The 23,978-nt window shown below is 42.7% G+C and overlaps 1 long non-coding RNA gene and 2 pseudogenes across 1 annotated transcript in view; 2 read left to right on the forward strand and 1 right to left on the reverse strand.

The window, feature by feature from the left end:
* The first annotated feature begins 9,624 nt into the window (after window positions 1-9,624).
* On the forward strand, window positions 9,625-10,524 carry LOC129659011 (developmental pluripotency-associated protein 4-like; annotated as a pseudogene).
* An 882-nt stretch (window positions 10,525-11,406) lies between these two features.
* On the forward strand, window positions 11,407-12,946 carry LOC129658818 (poly(A) polymerase alpha-like; annotated as a pseudogene).
* A 1,015-nt stretch (window positions 12,947-13,961) lies between these two features.
* LOC129659012 (uncharacterized) overlaps window positions 13,962-23,978 on the reverse strand; it is an 86,353-nt gene continuing 76,336 nt past the window's right edge. The window contains exons 6-7 of the long non-coding RNA XR_008717734.1: window positions 16,598-16,734; window positions 13,962-14,886 (exon numbers count right to left, since the gene is read on the reverse strand). This is a non-coding gene — a long non-coding RNA (uncharacterized LOC129659012). The remainder of the gene's footprint in view (window positions 14,887-16,597; window positions 16,735-23,978) is intronic.

The following is a 23,978-nucleotide window of genomic DNA, read 5'->3' on the forward strand; positions in this document are numbered from 1 at the left end:
AGCTTCCCTAGTGGCTCAGTGGGATAACCTGCCTGCCAATGCAGGAGACACGGCTTCAATCCCTAATCTGGGAAGAACCCACATGCCACAGAGCAACTAAACCCATGCACCACAACTACTGACCTGTGCTCCAGAGCCTGGGAGCTGCAACTACTGAGCCCCAAAGTCCATGCTCTGCAACAAGAAAAGCCACCAGAATGAGAAGCCCATACACCACAGCTAGAGATTAACCCCTCTTTGCTACAACTAGAGAAAAAGCCTGAGCAGCAATGCAGACCAGCGTAGCCAAAAAGAAAATAAATAAAATTATTTTTTAAAAATAAAGAAAGAAAGCCTGAATACTGTGTGGTTTGGGGGAAAAAATGTAGTTTGAAACTGTGAACCACAAATTTCCATGATATTATGAAAACTTTGAATGACAGTGTTAATATATTTTTTAATTTTATTTTTAATTGAAAGATAATTGGATTATAATATTGTGTTGGCTTCTGCCATATATCAACATGAATCAGCCATAAGTACATATGTTCCCTTCCTCTTGAACCTCCATCCTATCCCCCACCCCATCCCACCCCTCTAGGTTGTCACAGAGCCCTGGTTTGAGCTCCCTGAGTCATACAGCAAAGTCCTACTAGCTATCGATTTTACATATGGCAGCGTGTCCATTTCTGTGTTGCTCTCTCCCTCCCCCCGCCCCCCGCCCCCATGTCCACGAGTCTGTTCAATGTGTGCGCATGTCCGTTGCTGCCCTGCACATAGGCTCATCAGTACCAGGGAAGATGTTAATATGTTTTTGATAAGTGAAACACCCGGTTAGCTGTGATCTTTTGCTAAAAGAGACAAAAGTTAGAGAATATCTTCCAACTAATTACTGTAGCATTAAAATAAGTCCTGTACAGATGAAGCTGAGTTTCTGTCCAAGCCAGTTTACTAAAAAGAGCAAAAAGCTTTCCAAATATTTAGAGGCTTGTTTTCATAATTATTTAACAAGACCGTTGACCTGTAATCTGAAAACCACACATTTGTGATTGGAAACTGCACATAAATGCTTATTTCAGAGGATTGTGTTTAGAGGATTATTGTTAAGTTTGCATAACAGATTTGACTGCTTATCAACCAGACCCTTAACCACTGAATATGACCTCATGGGTCTTAGAATAATAAACACACCCATGTGAAAACTGGGAAGTTTCTCTTGGTGTTAAGAATGTAGCTTCATTTGGGCTTTGTCCTTTTGTTGGTTTATGAAAGTAAAGCAAAGTTTGAATGGGAGAAGGCAATGGCACCCCACTCCAGTACTCTTGCCTGGAAAATCCCATGGACAGGAGAGCCTGGTAGGCTGCAGTCCATGAGGTCGCTGAGAGTCGGACCCGACTGAAAGACTTCCCTTTCACTTTTCACTTTCACGCATTGGAGAAGGAAATGGCAACCCATTCCAGTGTTCTTGCCTGGAGAATCCCAGGGATGGGGGAGCCTGGTGGGCTTCCGTCTATGGGGTCGCACAGAGTCGGACACAACTGGAGCGACTTAGCAGCAGCAGCAGCAGTATCAGATTCGTTATTTAAAACACAATTCAAAACAGGTTATCTTTTAAAATTAGTTAAATAAATAATTATGGGATACCAAAGCAATGAACCAAGGAGTGGAGCAAAACTGTAGTGGTTCTCAAATCTGAGTGTAGAGGGTTTGATAAACACTAACCATGAAGGCCCAGATGGAGTTTCTGATTTACTTGGTGTGGAATGAGGCCTAAAGTTCCCTAATGATGCTGGTATAGTTGGCTGGGAACCACACTCAGAGAACCACTGCTTCAAAGTCATGAAGTAGCTCTCTATACACTTGTGTAGAAAGAGTCTCCAAGACACAGTAGATTAAAAGAACAACAAAAGACTGATTGAGATGTCTTATTTGCTTATGTGGACAAATGGACTTGTCTATGCCTGGGAAGGAGAAGGAAATGGCAACCCACTTCAGTATTCTATCCTGGGAAATCCCATGGACAAAGTAGCTTGGCAGGCTACAGTTCATAGAGTCGCAAAGAGTCGGACAAGACTTAAGCTTCTAAACCACCACCACCACCATCCTTGGGAAATGGCTGGCTTGGGAAATGGCTGGAAGGAGATATGACTTTGGGGACCCTTTCTTGGGGGACAGTGAGCATGAGTGGGCGAGAGACTCACCTATATTGTGTATCTTTATACTGCTTCGGTTTACCACGTGCATATGGCGGATTAAAACATTAAATTAATAATTTTTAAAACCAAAATTAGTTTCTGGTCTTACATTTAGATCTTTAATCCATTTTGAGTTTATTTTTGTGTATGGTGTTAGAAAGTATTCTAGTTTCATTCTTTTACAAGTGGTTGACCAGTTTTTCCAGCACCACTTGTTAAACAGATTGTCTTTAATCCATTGTATATTCTTGCCTCCTTTGTCAAAAATAAGGTGTCCATATGTGCGTGGATTTATCTCTGGGCTTTCTGTTTTGTTCCATTGATCTATATTTCTGTCTTTGTGCCAGTACGATACTGTCTTGATAACTGTGGCTTTGTAGTAGAGCCTGAAGTCAGGTAGGGTGATTCCTCCAGTTCCATTCTTCTTTCTCAAGATAGCTTTGGCTGTCTGAGGTTTTTTGTATTTCCATACAAATTGTGAAATTACTTGTTCTAGCTCTGTGAAGAATACCGTTGGTAGCTTGATAGGGATTGCATTGAATCTATAAATTGCTTTGGGTAGTATACTCATTTTCACTATATTGATTCTTCCAATCCATGAACATGGTATATTTCTCCATCTATTACTGTCCTCTTTGATTTCTTTCACCAGTGTTTTATAGGCAAAACACTCTCCGACATACATCACAGCAGGATCCTCTATGACCCACCTCCCAGAATATTGGAAATAAAAGCAAAAATAAACAAATGGGACCTAATTAAACTTAAAAGCTTCTGCACATCAAAGGAAACTATTAGCAAGGTGAAAAGGCAGCCTTCAGAATGGGAGAAAATAATAGCAAATGAAGCAACTGACAAACAACTAATCTCAGAAATATACAAGCAACTCCTACAGCTCAATTCCAGAAAAATAAATGACCCAATCAAAAAATGGGCAAAGAACTAAATAGACATTTCTCCAAAGAAGACATACAGATGGCTAACAAACACATGAAAAGATGCTCAACATCACTCATTATCAGAGAAATGCAAATCAAAACCACTATGAGGTACCATTTCACACCAGTCAGAATGGCTGCTATCCAAAAGTCTACAAGCAATAAATGCTGGAGAGGATGTGGAGAAAAGGGAACCCTCTTACACTGTTGGGGGGAATGCAAACTAGTACAGCCACTATGGAGAACAGTGTGGAGATTCCTTAAAAAACTGGAAATAGAACTGCCTTATGATCCAGCAATCCCACTGCTGGGCATACACACTGAGGAAACCAGAAGGGAAAGAGACACGTGTACCTCAATGTTCATCGCAGCACTGTTTATAATAGCCAGGACATGGAAGCAACCTAGATGTCCATCAGCAGATGAATGGATAAGAAAGCAGTGGTACATATACACAATGGAGTATTACTCAGCCATTAAAAAGAATACATTTGAATCAGTTCTAATGAGGTGGATGAAACTGGAGCCTATTATACAGAGTGAAGTAAGCCAGAAAGAAAAACACCAATACAGTATACTAACGCATATATATGGAATTTAGAAAGATGGTAACAATAACCCTGTATACGAGACAGCAAAAGAGACACTGATGTATAGAACAGTCTTATGGACTCTGTGGGAGAGGGAGAGGGTGGGAAGATTTGGGAGAATGGCATTGAAACATGTATAATATCATGTATGAAACGAGTTGCCAGTCCAGGTTCGATGCACGATACTGGATGCTTGGGGCTGGTGCACTGGGACGACCCAGAGGGATGGTATGGGGAGGGAGGAGGGAGGAGGGTTCAGGATGGGGAACACATGTATACCTGTGGTGGATTCATTTCGATATTTGGCAAAACCAAGACAATATTGTAAAGTTTAAAAATACAATAAAATTTTAAAAAAATTAATAAAAAAGATAGTTGAGTCTGGCACTGGCTGAATCTATCGAACGCATTGCACCCCCTTGTGGAAACTGGCCCCCAAGCAGGGCATCCCAGGCTCTCCTCTAGATGGTCAACTGGTGCCTCGACGCGACGTGGGGATGAACCTACAGGTAACTCTACACGGCTGCAGCATTACCTGGAGTCTTCCCATTTCTCATCCTGGAGAGCCGTGGGAGGCGGGCAGAAACTAGCCAAAGGGGCAGCAGGCAATGATGCTGACTTGCCTAGTTCTGTGGGGCAAGCCTGCCCAGGAGAGGGGACAGAATAGTGGCCACAGGTTCCCCAGGCAGGAACGGAAAAGAAACCTTCCCCGGTCTCCGGGAGGAGGAAGGTAAGGGCGATGCCGCTGCGACAGAGAGGACATGGGGAACGTAGCAGGCTGCGGGGCGGAGGCCTGGAGGGTGGCCAGTGCAGGGAGGGAGGAAATGATGGGGGTGGCAAAGCCCGAGCAAAAGCTCTGGTTACCCCCCATTTTACTTTCAGGTCCTGACCTTCCTGCGAGGACGAGGAGGGAGTGCACCCGAGGGTGCCTGCACTATAGGCCGTGGTGCGGGGGCCCGGAGCGGAGGTGCAGCACCCAGCGAGGCACTCAAGTGGCAGGCAGGAGGAGGGAGACCTCCATCCCACAAAACACCACGGTCACAGTGCAAATCCAAAGTGGATTTGAAGAAATGGGTCCCTGCCCTGGCCTCACGTGCACACCTATTTCCGAGTAGGTGCACTCCGTGCTGTGGCTCCTGGGAAATGGCAGTGACAGCTAGGCAGCTAGGGTCAGAGCACCGGGCAGCCAAGTAGCACCGTGCTTTGCCTCGAATGGAGTAACAGTTTGGGGGAGCAGCTGCTTGGACGGTTTTGTGGGACTCGGCGTGGAGTGGCTGGAGGAGGCTAAGCTCCAGCCACTTGGTTGGTAGGAATTCATGCCCTGGGCTTGGGTGGAGTCGACATTTGTTAGTTTTATTGGTCAGCATTTTTGCCAGTTGCCCCTTATCCTCCACCCTTCAAAAGACCCTGATGCTGGGAAAGATTCAGGGCAGGAGAAGAAGGGGGTGACAGAGGATGAGATGGTTGGATGGCATCATCCACTCAATGGACATGAGTTTAAGCAAGTTCCGGGAACTGGTGATGGACAGGAAAGCCTGGCGTGCTGCAGTCCATGGAGTCACAAAGAGTTGGACACGACTGAGTGACCGAACAACAGTGGTGTTACTTACAGAGAGTAAAATTCACCAATTTTAAGTGTACTGCTGCTGCTGCTGCTAAGTCGCTTCAGTCGTGTCCAACTCTGTGCGACCCCATAGATGGCAGCCCACCAAGCTCCCCGTCCCTGGGATTCTCCAGGCAAGAACACTGGAGTGGGTTGCCATTTCCTTCTCCAATGCATGAAAGTGAAAAGTGAAAGTGAAGTCTCTTAGTCGTGTCCGACTCTTCGCGACCCCATGGACTGTAGCCCACCAGGCTCCTCTGTCCATGGGATCCTCCAGGCAAGAGTACAGGAGTGGGGTGCCATTGCCTTCTCCAATTTTAAGTGTAGAGTTTGATAACTTTTGGTAATTGTATAGAGTCACTTAACCACCATCACAATCAGGATATAGAATAGTTCCAACATCCTACAATTTCCCTTGTCCCCCATTGCTCTTCATCTTTTCCCTGACCAAGCAATCCTCAGTTGCTTGCTTGCTTTTTAAGAAATTAATTAATTTTAGTTTTAGTTGCGCTGGGTCTTGCTTGCAGCGCCAGGGCTTTTTCTTGTTGCGGAGAGCAGGTACCACTCTCTCCTGGCGCAACAGGGCTTTTCACTGCGGTGGGTTTCCTTGTTCAGAGCACAGGCTCTAAGCATGGGGGCTTTGGCAGTCGCAGCCCGCAGGCCCAGTAGTTGCGGCACTCAGATTTAGTTGCTCCGCGGCATGTGGAGTCTTCCCAGATCAGGGATCGAACCCGTGTCCCCTGCTTTAGCAGGCAGGTTCTTAACTGCTGGACCACCAGGGAAATCAAGCCCTCAGCTGCTTTCTGTTACTAGTCTTCCCTTTTCCAGAAGGTCATATAAATGAAATCAGGCTTCTGACTTTCTTCAATTACAGTCTTTGAAATTCAATATTGTTGTGTGTCTTCATACCTTGCTCCTTTTTATTGCTGGCAGTGGTTCATGGGATTGAACATATCATTCGTTTATCCGTTCACCACTTGGTGGACATTTGGGTTGTTCCCAGCTTGGGGGTTTTGTGAATAAAGCTGCTATGAGAACCATTGTGCACATCTGTGTGAACATTATTTCTCTTTGGTAAGTACCTGAGGAGGAGAGTTGCTGGGGGAAATGGTAAACGTCTGGTACATTTTGAGCACTGCCAGACTGGTTTCCTGATGGTTCTAGGAGGTCACATTCCCACCAGGAACATATGATGGTTCCAGGTTTCCCATGTGCTCTCCTACATTTGCCATGCTCCTGGGTATGTCTGATCATCAGTTTTGATTTTTAATCCACTAGTTCCTGGGGACCTGGAGACACAGCAATTTCAAAATGCTCTTACATTGCGTTGACAACATGAAGGCTGCTGAGAAGTCTGTGAACCCAAGAAGGCCAGGTTTGCTGGGCTGCACACTCTGTTTCAGGCCTCCTGAGGCTTCTGAGCACCAGCAGCCACTGCAAAACAAAGTTCTAGTGCACAGGTTAGAGGGATGCCCTCATGCAGATAAGCAGAGAGTGAACACCAGCTATATACCAACAGCTTCTGAACGAACTGGGGATTTTTGGAGTCAGAGGAGGGTTGTCAACTGACCATGGGCTTGGCCTAGCAGAGATGTATACAGAAGTGTTTTACTTAGAATTGATAAACCTTAGAAATTATTTATATCCTGCCTAACACATAATTTTGTATAAATGGTGCTCCTATTATTTTCTCTTCTATGTGTTCCAGTTAGATCTCCCTTGCAGTTAGATCGGGGTCGTCTGATTAAGTTATGGTCAGTGGGAGATGAGCAGACATGTGGATACATGAATGTATTTCTGATTTCATCCCCTTCCTTTTCCTCTTCTCTTACACAGAGGGCTGCAGGCAACAAATGGGGGAGACTGACTGAGTTTTTTGGTCACAGCAATGAAATATATGCTTTAATTCATTTATTTTAGGACTCCAGGTAGGCATCCTCAATCAAATTCAATCAAATTTAGTAGGAAAGCCCATGTGCGTGTGTGTGTGTGTGTGTGTGCATGCATGTGTGTGTGCGCGTGCTCAGTTGTGTCCGACTCTTTGCAACCCCATGGGCTCAGCCTACCAGGCTCCTCTATCCATGGAATTTTCCAGGCAAGAAGACTGGAGTGGGTTCCCATGCCCTGCCCTGGGGATGGAAGCTGTGTCTCCTGTGTATCCTGCATTGGCAGGTGGATTCTTTATCATTGAGCCACCTGTGCTCTTGTTATTATCTATGAACAGAATATTAGGAAGTCCCGTGATGGTCAAGGCAAAGGATTAAAGACTGCATGCAAGGACGAATCTCCCCTGAAGGCAGGTGGGGAGGAGAGGAAGGGTCTTGCAGCCCCTGAACTGCGTTACTGCTTGTGCTGTCTCACAACCTTTAGGAAGCTGGAGCCTGAGCATCACCATGTGGTGAACTGGATGCTGCGAAATCAGAAAAACTGGTAGACTGAAGATTTTCTCTGCTCAAGAAAAGAAAAATAGAAGGCATTTTCAGGAACATTCCTGTTCTTTTGATTTTTTCCATGTTTCCAACGACATTGGGCTCATTGCCAGAACCTCATATAATTTCTGAGAAAAACCTTCTGAACATATTTCCCTCTGATTATATCACTGACCCCTCCGCACTTGGTCTCCTCGTTCAGGTGTCAGTCAAGGAGCTTCCTCCTGTGCCCTCTCTCAGCCCTGAGATTCCCAGAGTAGGGAATCTGTATCCATCAGCACGTTGCCTAGGAAAGTTCCAACCTTTGGTGAAAGTCGGGTCAAGGGGAAGTCACACTGTCCCCTCCACCTCTGTCTCCTGCCTCTCCTCTGCACCCACGCTGTAGCCGTCACCCACCCTAAGGGCCTGGGAAGGCACGTGAATGATTTGGGTGAGCTTTGTCGATTGTGCAGCAAGGTCCCCTCAAGCACCCTGGCCATAAAAAATCAAGGCCCTCCTAGGAAGCCAGGAGATGTTCAGAATGGTTTGCCCTGAAGCTGGGGTCCAACCTGGGCCTTATTCTACCAGACCTGTTCCATGTTGTTCTGCTTCAGCTTAAACATGATGACATTTATCACTGAAGGACCCTGTTGCTTTAATGTCATATTATTTTTATTGTGCTTTATTGTACTTGTTTTTCCAAACGAAGTTAACAGATAACAATGACTGGTGAGAACGTTAAAAAAATTGTAAGCTCTTTGATATTAGATTCCTGCTAAATTTACTCTCCATCTTATAACTTATGTGACTTTGTATCAACTTATATTTGTCACTCTACTTAAATGGTATCATTGAGCTTGCAGCTTAAATCTGAGTACTTCCATTGTGGGATAAATCACTGGATAATAATTAATAATATTCCATTAACAATCTACTAGGTGTTCCAAAGATATTTTCCAGGGATTATTATATAGTAATCTGCTAGTTATGTCACAGCAATTCTTGTTATAAAAATTTTCTCAGTACAAATATTAACATTTATTAATATATGGATATATTAAGATACTACAAATACCAAGATAAAACACTAAGCACATTATTTTCCCCCAGATGTCAGATACATTTTAAAATTAGATTACAAAACAGAAAATGAAAACAAGGAAGAAAAAGGATAATTATTTGGATATTTGAATATATTTTGTAGAAAATACAAGAAATGCCCAGAGAGACAGGAAAGGAAATTCATAGGTCCTTCATTTAATGTAGTGTGGTGGCTTTAAATCATGGATGGGCACCCCCTACTCCTGTGACAGTCATAATGAAAAAAAATAAGAAAGGAAGGAAGGCAAAATAAAAATTTAAAAATTTAAATTAAAAAGCACAATAAAAAAAGAACAGTGAATTATGCATTTTAAAACATATATAAAAGTATTTGATTTCATTCCAAAAAGAAAGAAAGGAAGGAAGGGATGAAACTCTTATGAAACCATCACACTTTACTATATATCAGAAACTAACACAATATTATTTTAAAAAATAGAAAAGAAAATTATTCACCTGTGAAAAGTAATTTTCACTTTTAAGGATGATATAGGTAGGAAGTTTTTGAGAAACTTATTACATTAAAATTTTTCCAAATGGTGAAAAAAAGTCACTAGATTCTTGTCCTTTTATTCTACCTCAAAATAGTCTGCTTTGTCTCTATTATAAGCTCTTTGTAGATGAAAAAGAAAATGGAAGCATGAGGATGCATGAAAGCCTGGCAGAAGGCAGCACAGATTTCAGTAAATACAACAAAAAGGAAACACACACCAACACAGGACTACATACTTAAAAGTGAGATCTTCCTTTAAAATGCATAACTCAGAAATAAGGAGAGTCTTCATTTTATCAACCTTGACATTTCTGAGCATGGAGAGCAGAAACAAGGAGAACAACTCCACAGAGAAATCTGAAGAACCTATGAGCTGCAGACTTACATCAGTAGAAGCTGAAAAGGGACAGGGAACTTCTGGTGAAGCAGAGATAGCAAAAAATTCAGCACAGGGGACCAAAAGAAAAAGAGATACAAAAAATAGCACAGCTTGCAGTCCAGGAGACATGTCACAATGTGTGACAGTGTGAAACCTCCGAAGACACCGACGCGGATCCCCATGCCCCCTCTACCTGCTGTCCCGCCGCCAGTCAACCTGGTCCATAGGGATGTCATTCGTGCTTGGTGCCAGCAGTTAAAACTGAGCACCAAAGGCCCGAAACTAGAAGGATATAAACGACTCTGTGAATATGCTTACCCTCATCAAAAAAAACATTCCTGCCACAGCACAGGAGGCCAGGATCCTGTCACTATCGAAAAGGATAAAGATAGAAAAGGGGGAACTACCACTGGAATGCTCTGTTGAGAGAACGTCTTCTGAAGGGGCTGCTCCTCCTGCACGGGGGCCACCTGCCCTTGAGAGAGCTCCTCCGCCTCCTGAGGCAGTTGTATCAACTTCTGACCCCAACTCAGAAGCTGTGTTTGCCGCCTGGAGCAGAATGACAGCCAGGGCTGTGAAGACAGAGTCAGTACGATCACAAGAGACTTGTGAGGTCCAATGGTGCGTGGTCCACGGGAGAAGTCTCCCAGCTAACACAGAAGGCTGGGTTCGTTTACAGTTTCATGCTGGGCAGGCCTGGGTGCCTGGAAAACGAAGGAGGGTGTCTGCATTCTTCCTGATACCGTCTGGTGACTTTCCACCCCTACACCTGGAGGACAATATGCTGTGCCCTGAGTGTGTACACAGGAATAAAGTATTAACAAAAAGCCTGCAGTGAGATCATAATACCAGTAAAAGGGTACAGCTATGATTATAATTAATGATAGAGAAGTGACTACAATCAACTCCACGGTGACTTTAGACAGCTGAACTCTGGGCCGCTCCACTCTCTCCATGCTTCCTGCTTCCAGGGTGCACAGCCTGCTTACAAGGTTGCACGAAAAAGAAAGCCTGTGAACTGATGGGAAACAGAAGCAGAAGTGACTGTCTCTCCAAAGATGCCCAGCGCTAAGGGAGCAGAGGATAAAGGAAATGGGGATATTTAAAAAATACTAAGTCACTGAATGGAATTAATTTGCTTGAAAATGCCTCAAGTAAATCTCTACATTGGACAAAATGGATCTTATAGGCAATAGTTGAAATTTGGTCATGGACACCTTAACCAGATATTCAACCTTATCATCATCACCAGGCATGGTACAAGCAGAAATGTGTTTCCTGACATGATACAATGTATCACTGACAATATTCTTGCCCCAAAGAATCTATTCACAGGGAAGCAATCAGTCCTGATTATGCCTCTTGTCTCAGGGTAATTAGGTGAGCTTACCATCATTTGGGTGTCAGTTACTTAGAAGTACCCATCCATATGTAAATATTCACAACTTATGCACTTAAGATGTCCATATTTTATGTATATGTGAGTTATATATAATTTTTTAAGTGTTCCAGATTGAATGATACATTATAGTGCCTCTAGTAAAAAGGCAACTAGAAAATTTTAAACTTAAAACTTTTATTTTAAAATAAAATACTCCAGGCCAGATCAGGAGTGAGGTTGAACCAGGGCTGAGGCAGCCAAGGTCCCTCCTTCCCATATCAGTGGATCCTGCCCAGAGTATGCCTGGCTGCCGTTGCAGGCAAGCGGGGTGGAGTATGACTGGGCAGTGCGGGCGCTGAGACAAAGCTGTTTCCAGTTACAAAGCAGGGATCACAGCAAACACACCCGCCACAGAAGCACTATGGCATTGCTTCTCCCTTCTGCTTAGCAGCCCCCAAGGAGACTAACTGCCTACTTACACAGAAACTAGTGGAGACTCTGAAGCCCTTTGGAATTTTTGAAGAGAAAGAGGAACTTCAGTGCAGGATTTTAATTTTGGGAAAATTAACCTGGTAAAAGACTGGATACGAGAAATCAGTGAAAGCAATAATCTTCCACAATCTCTAATTGAACATGCTGATGGGAAAATGTTTACCTCTGGATCTTACAGAATTAGGTGTACATACAAAAAACTGCCAATATTGATGCATTGTGTGTTGCACCAAGACATGTTGATTGAAGTGACTTTTTCACCTCATTCTATGATAAGTTGAAATTACAGGGAGAAGTAAAAGATTTAAGAGCTGTTGAAGAGGCATTTGTACCAAGTTATCAAACTGTTTGATGGAATAGAGATTGATATTTTGTTTGCAAGATTAGCACTGCAGACTATTCCAGGAAACTTGGACTTAAAACATGACAGTCTGCTTAAAAATTTAGATATGTATAAGAAGTCTTAATAATTGCAGGGTTTTGATTTTGTTGCAAATCAATGAAATGGTTTTACGAGATGTTTTACATCTAGTATCAAACATTGACAACTTCAGGTTAACCCTGAGAGCTATTAAACTGTGGGCCAAATGCCACAACATCTACTCCAATATATTAGGTTTCTTCAGTGGTATCTCCTGGGATATGCTCGTAGCAGGAACTTGCCAGCTTTGTCCAAATGTGATAGCATCAACTCTTGTACATAAATTTTTCTTGGTATTTTCTAAATGATACGTGTTTAGATTATATTAAAATAAAGTTGATTATAGACACTGAAAAAAAATAAAATGCATAACTAACTGACAACGCTGCAGAACAGTGATACATAAAAATCAGAAAACCTATCAACGAGCTTCTGTTGGACACATGATAGGCATAATTCAATTTGAAACAACGTCTAACAACCGGGGACCACAATGCTGCACGATTGTGATAATGGGTATTGTCTTCATGTGGCAGAAACCACAGCAAGCACTGATACTATGTCCCCGCACTTATGCAGAATATAAACAGCAACTCCAAATAACACTTCTCTTTATTTAGGAGACAAAAACATAGAACTCAAGAATTTAAAAAATATATCACATGTGATTAATTAAATCATTGTGAATAAGTGAAGCAGTGGTTTTTTAAGACAACCAGATGTACTGCATACAAGTCCTGATGCTAACTTTGAAGAACAGATAATAATTATCAGTAGGTTGTTCATTTGTCAAAGGAAAACTGTTCGCCTCTATAAACACTTGACCTCTCAGATATTGTCTAATGGAAGAGAGAATACTGCATGTTTTCAGCAGACCGCTTACAAAAAAATACATCTAAACAAAACATAACTTGAATTCCAAGAATATCATAATAGTATAAACAGTATATGTAGGACATAATGAATTGCCACAGAGAACCCTCTAAAATACTTCTAGACATTCTTTATGTCTTACTCTGCATCCACCTGTTACTGAATAATGAAGCAAAGATCTCTTTGGCACTTTGAGTTTTTAAAATATTACCTCTACAGCTACATGAAGTAGAATTGCATTAATATATTCAGCAAACCTAAATTGATGCCATCTTCCAAGGTACAATGGAAAGACTGAGTTCAAAAAGTAGCATGCAACACTCACTTAAAAATTGTTGATGATTATATTGGCAGAGACTTTAGAATGTGAGTCAAAGGTACACTTCTGAAAATATCAACTTTAGATTTTATTTACTCAGTATAATTTTAGATGATATGTTAAGTAAAATCAATGATAAAAGCCAAGTGATGCGAGAACCAAAGACAATGTGTGTAACACTCTTGACAGTGTCAAAGGAACTAAGACGCTCTGAAGTTTTGCTTATCTATCAGTGATACTAAACAAACTGCAGAATCTTGTAATTTTGACACCAACTTCTCCATGATTTTTTAAAAAATCAAAAAAGGAGGAAGGACATCTTTAACTGAAAATCTCGTGATCAGACCTTCCATGATACCTAATTTTATTTTAAAATCAATTCCTTTTTTCCTACAATAATTTTAGTAATTTAACCATTAAAAGAACGGTTTACAATACTGAAATGCTATTATGGGAATACAAGTTTTCTGGATAACATGTAATTGGAAAAATTAAGACCCTGATCCTGGGAAAGATTGAAGGCAAAAGAAGGTGGCAGTGGAGGTTGAGATAGTTAATAACCAGTAGCATCCCTGACTCAATGGACATGAATTTGAGCAAACTCCGGGAGATAGCTAAGGACAGGGAAACCTGGCATGCTGCAGTCCATGGGGTCACAAAGAGTCAGACACGACTTAGTGACTGAACAACAACCAACAAAGCCACTTTAATTATAAACCACTTCTTTCAGTTCAGTTCAGTTCAGTCGCTCAGTCATGTCCGACTCTTTGGGACCCCATGAACCGCAGCATGCCAGGCCTCCCTGTCCATCACCAACTCCCGGAGTTCACTCAGACTCACGTCCATCGAGTCAGTGATGCCATCCAACCATCTCATCCTCTGTCATCCCCTTCTCCTCCTGCCCTCAATCTTTCCCAGCATCAGAGTCTTTTCAAATGAGTCAGCTCTTCGCATCAGGTGGCCAAAGGATTGGAGTTTCAGCTTCAACATCAGTCCTTCCAATGAACACCCAGGACTGATCTCCTTTAGGATGGACTGGTTGGATCTCCTTGCAGTCCAAGGGACTCTCAAGAGTCTTCTCCAACACCACAGTTCAAAAGCATCAATTCTTCAGCACTCAGCTTTCTTTATAGGCCAACTCTCACATCCATACATGACTACTGGAAAAACCATAGCCTTGACTAGACGGACCTTTGTTGACAAAGTAATGTCTCTGCTTTTCAATATGCTATCTAGGTTGGTCATAACTTTCCTTTCAAGGAGTAAGCGTCTTTTAATTTCATGGCTGCAGTCACCATCTGCAGTGATTTTGGAGCCCAGAAAAATAAAGTCAGCCACTGTTTCCACTGTTCCCCATCTATTTCCCATGAAGTGATGGGACCAGATGCCATGATCTTCATTTTCTGAATGTTGAGCTTTATGCCAACTTTTTCACTCTCCTCTTTCACTTTCATCAAGAGGCTCTTTAGTTCTTCTTCACTTTCTGCCATAAGGGTGGTGTCATCTGCATATCTGAGGTTATTGATATTTCTCCTGGCAATCTTAATTCCAGCTTGTGCTTCCTCCAGCCCAGTGTTTCTCATGACATACTCTGCATATAAGTTAAATAAGCAGGGTGACAATATACAGCCTTGACGTACTCCTTTATGTATTTGGAACCAGCTGTTGTTCCATGTCGAGTTCTAATCACTTCTTTAGAATGTCAAATTTGCTGCTGAAATTAATTTATAAACATAGTAAGAGATGTGCTATTGATGGGTCACCAAGTATGAGGAACTGAAAACTTGAAATTGCTTCCCAGATTCTAATATGAGTTTCTCTAAGGCACTGCGGTATATTTACAGCAATAATTTACCACAAATTTCCAAATACTTTTAGAACTTCCAGAATACAGGTAACTTGGTCAGTGGGGAATATAGTCAGTGGGAAAAACAGCCTCTCAAATTTTAATTTTATTTTAAAAAACTACCTAACTTTGTACTATATAAGGATCATAATATCAAGAAATTCTGCCAAAGATAGCAATCATCTCTACAGAAAATGAGATATTGGAGCAAGTAAGAACTGAAACTCCCCAAAAGATACTGTTTCTGTGGAAAGCAGGACAAGTCCTATTTTGAAACAAAGTATTACATCCTAATGATATTTAATTCCTAATTATTCTGAAGAAAATTTCAGGCTTCCTATTGTTGGATCATTAATAAATAATTTAATTTATACAGAATTAACATAAAGTTTGTGTTTACTGTAATATTGTTGAGATAGTTTTACCACTAAAAGATTTTAGAGATGCTAATTTTAAAAACATGATTTTGAGTAAAGGTACATTTTTCTAATCTAGACAAAGCTATGATATAGGCTGCCAGTATTCTAAAACCCATGGAGTCTAACCAGGACACAGACCCTTAAACCAGAGCACAAAGGACACCATATGCGAGAAAATTAGACCACCCTTCACCTCCACCTCGTCCCCACCCCCCACCACTGCCAAAGGATTTGGAGCAAATTCTGATTTCATGTGGTCTCTGAACCCTCCTCAAGTAGTTGTAAGTCTGGATGTATGTGCATTTGTACCTTTTCCCCAGAGCAACTTCCCACGCAGCTGAGAGATCAAGAACCATGACTTTGGGCTGCAGCCATGGTCCTCACACTTCAGCATGCCTTATACTCACCTGGAGAGCTTATTAACCACAGAGAGCGGGACCCACTCTCAGAGTTTCTAATCCAGTGGATCTGGAGGAAGGCCCAAGGATTCTGCATTTCTATCAAGTTCCCAAGGGATGCTGTTGCTGCTGTTCTAGGGACCACTGTGGAGAACCTTGTGTATAAACTGCACTCATCTCTACCAGCAAGAGCAAGCCCACGTTCCTTCTAACATGTGTCAACACCACCTTCCATCAGTAGGTGGCAGCCCGTGCCTACAAATTAACACATACTGGTGTCAAATTAAAAAAATCTGTCACAAAAGCAAGATAGAAAGCCTAGTGAACAGCATTTTTCTACAAATTGGATGCTAACCTAATTCTGCTAAATGATTTAAAATGTTGATCTGTCAGTACCACACAAATCAGGCTTCAAGAACAAGTGAAATAGACTGACAAATAGTAAAAGAAGCTAGACTCTGGCTTCTGGCCCCAAGGCTGACACTCCTAGATGGGGTTTTTACTTCACTGTCTGCTGATTTGTAAATGTCTTTGTGTGAAAAGTCCTGTGCTGGATGCTGCAAAATTACCCCAGGGACCCTTTAAAAATGCAGAGCCATCTCCCTCTACTGCCATTCTAATTCAGTAGCTCTGCAGTTAGGCATGGGCACTGTATCCTTAACAGATGTCTCAGTCGATGCTGAGATACAGCTGTTTTGGCTACATCTGTTTGTTTAAAAAAGATAAACCAATGCAAAGGTATGAATATGTTGATATTACTACCTTTCATGAAGTGGTTCTTTCTAGGTTCAGACTTCGCAGTAATTCCAAATGCAGGAGAATGCCACTGTCCAGCACAGCAGTTACCAGCAACACATGGCAACTCGACATGGAGAATACAGCTGGTCAACTGAGATGTGCTGCAGGGTGAAGTAACACCGTATTTCAAAGACTTGAAGGGAAAATAATAGAATGTAAGATATTTTTAATGTCACTACTAGAAAAATGAAATTACATACGTGGCTCACATCTACTTCTTTTGGACAGCATTTGTTGCTGTTGTTTAGTCACTAAGTTGTGTCCGAATCTTCATGACCCCATGGACTGCAGCACACCAGGCTTCCTTGTACTTCACTATCTCCCGGGGTTTGCTCAGACTCATGTCCATCTAGTCGGTGATGCCATCCAACCATCTCTTCCTCTGTCACCCCCTTCTCCTCCTGCCTTCAGTCTTTCCCAGCATCAGGGTCTTTTCTAATAAATCAGTTCTTTGCATGAGGTGGTCAAAGTATTGGAGCTTCAGTTTCAGCATCAGTCCTTCCAGTGAATATTCAGGACTGATTACCCTTAGGATTGACTGGTTTGATCTCCTTGAAGTCAAAGTGACTCTCAAGAGTCTTCTCCAACACCACAGTTCAAAAGCATTAATTCTTCAGGGCTCAGCTTTCTTTATGGTCCAACCCTCACATCCATACATGACTACTGGAAAAACCATAGCTTTAACTATAAGGACCTTTGTTGGCAAAGTAATGCCTCTGCTTTTTAATATGCTGTCTAGGCTTGTCATAGCTTTTCTTCCAAGGAGCAAGCATCTTTTAATTTCATGGCTACAGTCACCATCTGCAGTGATCTTGGAGCCCAAGAAAAAGAAGTCTGTCACTGTTCCCATTGTTTCCCCACCTATTTGCCATGAAGTGATGGGATCAGATGCCATGATCTTAGTTTTTTGAATGCCGAGTTTTAAGCCAGCTTTTTCACTCTCCTCTTTCACTGTCATCAAGAGGCTCTATAGTTTCTTCACTTTTTGCCATTATGGTGATATCATCCGCATATCTGAGGTTGTTGATATTTTTCCCGGCAATCTTGATTCCAGCTTGTGAGTCATCCAGCTCAGCATTTCACATGATGTACCCTGCATATAAAATAAACAGATAATATACAGCCTTGATGTACTCCTTTACCAATTTTGAACCAGTCCATTGTTCCATGTACGGTTCTAGCTATTGAGTCTTGACCCATATACAGCTTTCACAGGAGACAGGTAAGGTGGTCTGGTACTCCCATCTCTTGAAGAATTTTCCAGTTTGTTGTGATACACACAGTCAAATGCTTTCACATAGTCGATGAAGCAGAAGTAGATGCTTTTCTGGGATTCTCTTGCTTTCTGTATGATCCAACAAATGTAGACAATTTGATCTCTGGTTCTTCTGTCTTTTCTAAATCCAGCTGTGCATCTGGAAGATCTCAGTTCACATACTGATGAAGACTCGCTTGAAGAATTTTGAGCATTATCTTACTAGCATGGAAAATGAGCACAATTGTGCGGTAGTTTGAATATTCTTTGGCATTGTCCTTCTTTGGGATTGGAATGAAAAACTGACCTTTTCCAGTCCTACGGCCATTGCTGAGTTTTCCTAATTTGCTGACAGATTGAGTACAGCACTTTAACAGCATCATCTTTTAGGATTTGAAATAACTCAGCTGGAATTCCATCACCTCACTAGCTTTGTTTGTAGTGATGCTTCCTAAGGCCCACCTGGCTTCAGACTCCAAGATGTCAGGCTCTAGGTAAGTGACAACACCATCGTGGTATCTGAGTCATTAAGACCTTTTTGTATAGTTCTATGTATTCTTTCCACCTCTTATTAATCTCTTCTGCTTCTATTAGGTCCTTCCCATTTCTGTCCTTTATCAAGTCCATTCTTGCATGAAATGTTCCCTTGATATCTCCCATTTTCTTGAAGAGAGCTCTAGTCTTTCCCATTCTATTGTTTTCCTCTACTTCTTTGCACTAGTTCAGTTCAGTTAGTTCAGTCGCTCAATCCTGTCCGACTCTTTGCGAAGCCATGAATCACAGCACGCCAGGCCTCCCTGTCCATCACCAACTCCCGGGGTTCACTGAGACTCACCTCCATCGAGTCAGTGATGCCATCCAGCCATCTCATCCTCTGTCGTCCCCTTCTCCTCCTGCCCCCAATCCCTCCCAGCATCAGAGTCTTTTCCAATGAGTCAACTCTTCGCATGAGGTGGCCAAAGTACTGGAGTTTCAGCTTTTGCACTAGTTAAACGACGTAAATAACTTGACAAGAATGGAGTTGGCGGGGGAGGGGGGGTAGAAAGCAGGGCGGCACAGCAGAGCAGGCTCAGGGGAAGAAGTGTTGACCCGCCAGCATTCTAACAGCATTCCTGGACCAACGCCTCATCCCCTGGCAGTTGGGCCTGGACAAAAAAAAAGTCCTCAGCCTGCAGCCACTGCAGTGCTACAAGCTTATCCATGCATGAGTTTGCAGCTTGAACCCAAGCCAACTGCAAACAGGCAAGAAACATCCACTCCCCAAACACGCTGAGTCTGAAACATACTTATCAGAACTCAGAGGTCAGTTTTACATAGAAAAAAAGAGTTCAGTTCAGTTCAGTCGCTCAGTCGTGTCCAACTCTTTGTGACCACGTGAACCGCAGCACGCCAGGCCTCCCTGTCCATCACCAACTCCCGGAGTTCACCCAAAACCATGTCCATCGAGTCGGTGATGCCATCCAGTCATCTCATCCTCTGTTGTCCCCTTCTCCTCCTGCCTCCAATCCCTCCCAGCATCAGGGTCTTTTCCAATGAGAGCTCTTCGCATCAGGTGGCCAAAGGATTGGAGTTTCAGCTTCAACATCAGTCCTTCCAATGAACACCCAGGATTGATTTCCTTTAGGATGGACTGGTTGGATCTCCTTGCAGTCCAAGGGACTCTCAAGAGTCTTATCCAACACCACAGTTCAAAAGCATCAATTCTTCAGCACTCAGCTTTCTTTATAGTCCAACTCACACATCCACACATGACCACTGGAAAAACCATAGCCTTGACTAGATGGACTTTTGTTGGCAAAGTAATGTCTCTGTTTTTTAATATGCTGTCTAGGTTGGTCATAACTTTTCTTCCAAGGAGTAAGCGTCTTTTAATTTCATGGCTGCAGTCACCATCTGCAGTGATTTTGGAGCCCAAGAAAATAAAGCCAGCCTCTGTTTCCACTGTTTCCCCATCTATTTGCCATGAAGTGATGGGACTGGATGCCACGATCTTAATTTTCTGAATGTCAAGCTTTAAGCCAACTTTTTTCACTCTCCTCTTTCACTTTCATCAAGAGGCTCTTTAGTTCTTCTTCACTTTCTGCCATAAGGGTGGTGTCATCTGCATATCTGAGGTTATTGATATTTCTCCCAGCAATCTTGATTCCAGCTTGTGCTTCTTCCAGCCCAGTGTTTCTCATGATGTACTCTGCATAGAAGTTAAATAAGCAGGGTGACAATAAGGAGCCTTGACGTACTCCTTTTCCTATTTGGAACCAGTCTGTTGTTCCATGTCCAGTTCTAACTGTTGCTTCCTGACCTGCATATAGGTTTCTCAAGAGGCAGGTCAGGTGGTCCAGTATTCCCATCTCTTGAAGAATTTTCCAGTTTATTGTGATCCACACAGTCAAAGGCTTTGGCATAGTCAATAAAGCAGAAACAGATGCTTTTCTGGAACTCTCTTGCTTTTTTGATGATCCAGTGGATGTTGGCTATTTGATCTCTGGTTCATCTGCCTTTTCTAAAACCAGCTTGAACATCTGAAAGTTCACGGCTCACGTATTGCTGAAGCCTGGCTTGGAGAATTTTAAGCATTACTTTACTAGTGTGTGAGATGAGTGCAATTGCGAGGTAGTTTGAGCATTCTTTGGCATTGCCTTGGGCTTCCCTGGTGGCTCAGAGGTTAAAGTGTCTGCCTGCAATGCAGGAAACCTGGGTTGGATCCCTGGGTCGGGAAGATCCCCTGGAGAAGGAAATGGCAACCCCCTCCAGTATTCTTGCCTGGAGAATCCCATGGGCGGAGGAGCCCGGTGGGCTACAGTCCACTGGGTCACAAAGAGTTGGACACGACTGAGCGACTTCACTTTCACTTTCTTTGGGATTGGAATGAAAACTGACCTTAGTGGTTACTACAATTGATTGTTGGTTGCAGGCCAACCCACAGCGACCTCTTTAACCTGTGCAGTAGCTTAAAAAAAAAAAAAAAAACCTCTATGGTCCATCACCATAGTCATCTGGGCCAGCAGCACCAGCAACATCCGGGAATATGTAAGAAATGAAACCCTCAGCCTCCACCTAAGACCTAGAGAATCAGAGACACTGGAGGTGGGCCTGGCAAATATCTGGTCTCTGACTAGCCATCCAGGTGATGATGAGGAGGCACCTTAGGACAGCTCACTGCATAAAATACACTGCTTCTTAATATACAGTGAGGGAACTCTTAACCACAATATATATATTGTGGTTAAGAAAAAGAAAGAGAGAGAAAGAGGAGGCCGTAGGAGGCTGAGGGAAGCCCGCAGGGCACTGAAACAAGCCCACGGAAACTGTTCTCTGCTGCTGTGATTGGAAAGCTGTGCAGTGAGCCAGTTAGCAGCCTACACCTTGGAGTCAGGACTACGTGGGTTCACAGTCAAGCTCCATTTCCTACTGTGTGAGCTGGGGTAGTTGCTACGTTTTTCTGAGCCTGTTCTGCCATCTGAAAGATAAGGAAAATAACACCTCATATGTATGATTATTATTGGGAGTAAATGAGCTAATGTGTGGGAAGTTGCTGGTACAGAACAGGGGATCCTCACTGGTTATTTTACTGTAAGACATCCATCCACAATGCTAGGAAAAGCAACCCTAAGAGCTTCCATGGCCTCACCCTGCCCATTATTAGTATCTTATCTGTGCCCAAGCGTGCTTGCTTGTTCTTTTCATGGAAATTACTTCCATGATTAGACAGTGAATCTACAATCTAACCTCATTCTTGTTTAATTGACTCATTAAAGTTTTATCTCTGGTTTTACTGAGTCAGGTTTCACCCCCAATGAACTCACCATGCAGTTTTCAAGGGTTCCTACTTTCTTTACATCTGACAATATGGCTTTAGAGGCTGGGTTGATAGAGTTATTTATATTCTTGGGACCTGGATGCTAATGTCTGGGTTTTCTGCTTTGCTAAGTTTATCTCATGAAATAAAATGGACGTTTTTTGAAATGCCTGTGACACTGGAATCTGGAAGGATCCACGCAGGCTGTAGAAACAGCAGGTTTTGTTCATACATTGTTTTGGATTTTTTTGGTTTTTGCCTCACCCTGCCTCCCACGCCACCCTGGGATCTTTGACAAGATGCCTGGCAGAGAAGAAGTCACGTCTCGGGAAATATCATTTTCAAAGGACCCAAGATAAGCTGAGTCATCAGCAAACACACACGATGGCGGCATTCCCCAACACACACCACCAGTTTGGGCAGCATCCCGGATTTGCCTAACAGGCAGCAGGAAAAAAAAAATGCCCCATCTGGCCAAATTAGGAAGTTGAAACCAAGAATCTCCTGGCTGTCACCTCCCACTGCTTCCCTCCCTCAGGTAGTGAGTGCTAGTTCATCATCAACGATCTACTTTCAGTAACCTATGCGTGGGGGTGGGTATCAATGGTGCTAAATCTTTTTCACCTATGGGGATTGGAAAGTGAGCAGTAAAACCCTAGGCGTCACCTTCAAAAGGGGGGGAAAATGCACTTCCCGTTTCCTCATGGCTGGCTCTGACTGCCACAGGATTGTAACTGAAGGGGGAAGCCGAGGACTCAGCCCCCTCCGCGTCTTCCTGGGCTCTGGACTTCAGGTGAGCGAGGGAAAGAAGGCGGCAACTGCAGTAGGGGTGGCGGGGCGGGGGCAGTGTGGCGAGCGGGGGAGCGGTGAGTTCCTTCTGTGTGGAAGTTCAAGGCCCTGAGAAAGGCTGCACATGCAAGCGGGGCTGCCCAAAGCTTGGACCCTTTCCTGGGGCATGGATGATGGAGACCTATTCACCATCACAAAGAAGGGAATCACTCTAACATACACTGTTCATGCAGCTCTGTATCAAAAAAACAAACAATCCAATCAAAAAATGGGCAGAAGATCTAAATAAACAATTCTCCAAGGAAGACATACAGAGGCCAAAAAGCACTTCAAAAGATACTCAGTATCAGTAATTATCAGAGAAATGCCAATTAGGTATCACTTCACATTGGCTGAATGGCCATAAAAAAGTCTACAAACAATAAATGCTGGAGAGGGTGTAGAGAAAAGGAAACCCTCCTACACTGTTAGTGGGGACGAAAATTGGTACAACCAGCATGGAGAACAGTATGGAGGTTCCTTTTAAAAAATAAATAAAGAGCTACCATATGATCCTGCAACCACACTCCAGGGCATATATCCAACAGAAAACCATAATTCGAAAAGAAACATACACCCCAATGTTCATTATAGCACTCTTTACAAAAGCCAAACATTGAAGTAACCTAAATGTCCATTGATGGAGAAATGGATAAAGATGTGGTACATATGCACAATAGAATATTACTCAGTTATGAACAAGAAAATAATACCATTTGCAGCAACATAAATAGACCTAGAGATTATCACACTAAGTGAAGTAAGTCAGACAGGGAAAGACAATTATCATATGATACCACACATGCGGAATCTAATTTTAAAATGATATAGGACGTCCTGGGTGGTAGAGTGTATAGGAATCTGCTTGTCAATGCAGGGGACATGGGTTTGGTCCCTGGTCTGGGAAGACTCCACATACTGCAGAGCAACTAAGTCCACACACTGAACACATGTGCTGCAACCACTGAGCCCTCGCACTCTAGGGCTCGAGAGCCACAACTCCTGAAACCCGGGCACCTGGAGCCTGGGATCCTCAACAAAGAGTAGCCCCTGCTCGCTGCAACCGGAGAAAGTGGGAGCACAGCAACGAAGACCCAGCACAGCCAAAAATAAACAGTAAAATTAATAAATATAAATAAATAAATAAAAAGAATAATGTTTGCTGTGGGTTTGTCATACATGGCCTTTATTAAAAAATAAAAATGATATAAATGAACTTATTTACACAACAGAAACAGACTCAGAGATTTTGAAAACAAATGTATGGTTACCAAAGGAGAAACGTGGAGGGGAGGGATAAATTAGGAGCTTGGGATTTACATTAATTAATGGAATTGATGCACACATTACTATATATAAGATAATAACCAGCAAGGAACTAGTGTACAGCACGGGAAACTCTACTCGATATTCTGTGATAACCTATACGAGAAAAGCATCTGAAAAAGAATGAATGTGTATATATA

The sequence above is a fragment of the Bubalus kerabau genome, chromosome 8 (assembly GCF_029407905.1).
Source record: "Bubalus kerabau isolate K-KA32 ecotype Philippines breed swamp buffalo chromosome 8, PCC_UOA_SB_1v2, whole genome shotgun sequence".
Taxonomy (NCBI): domain Eukaryota; kingdom Metazoa; phylum Chordata; class Mammalia; order Artiodactyla; family Bovidae; genus Bubalus; species Bubalus kerabau.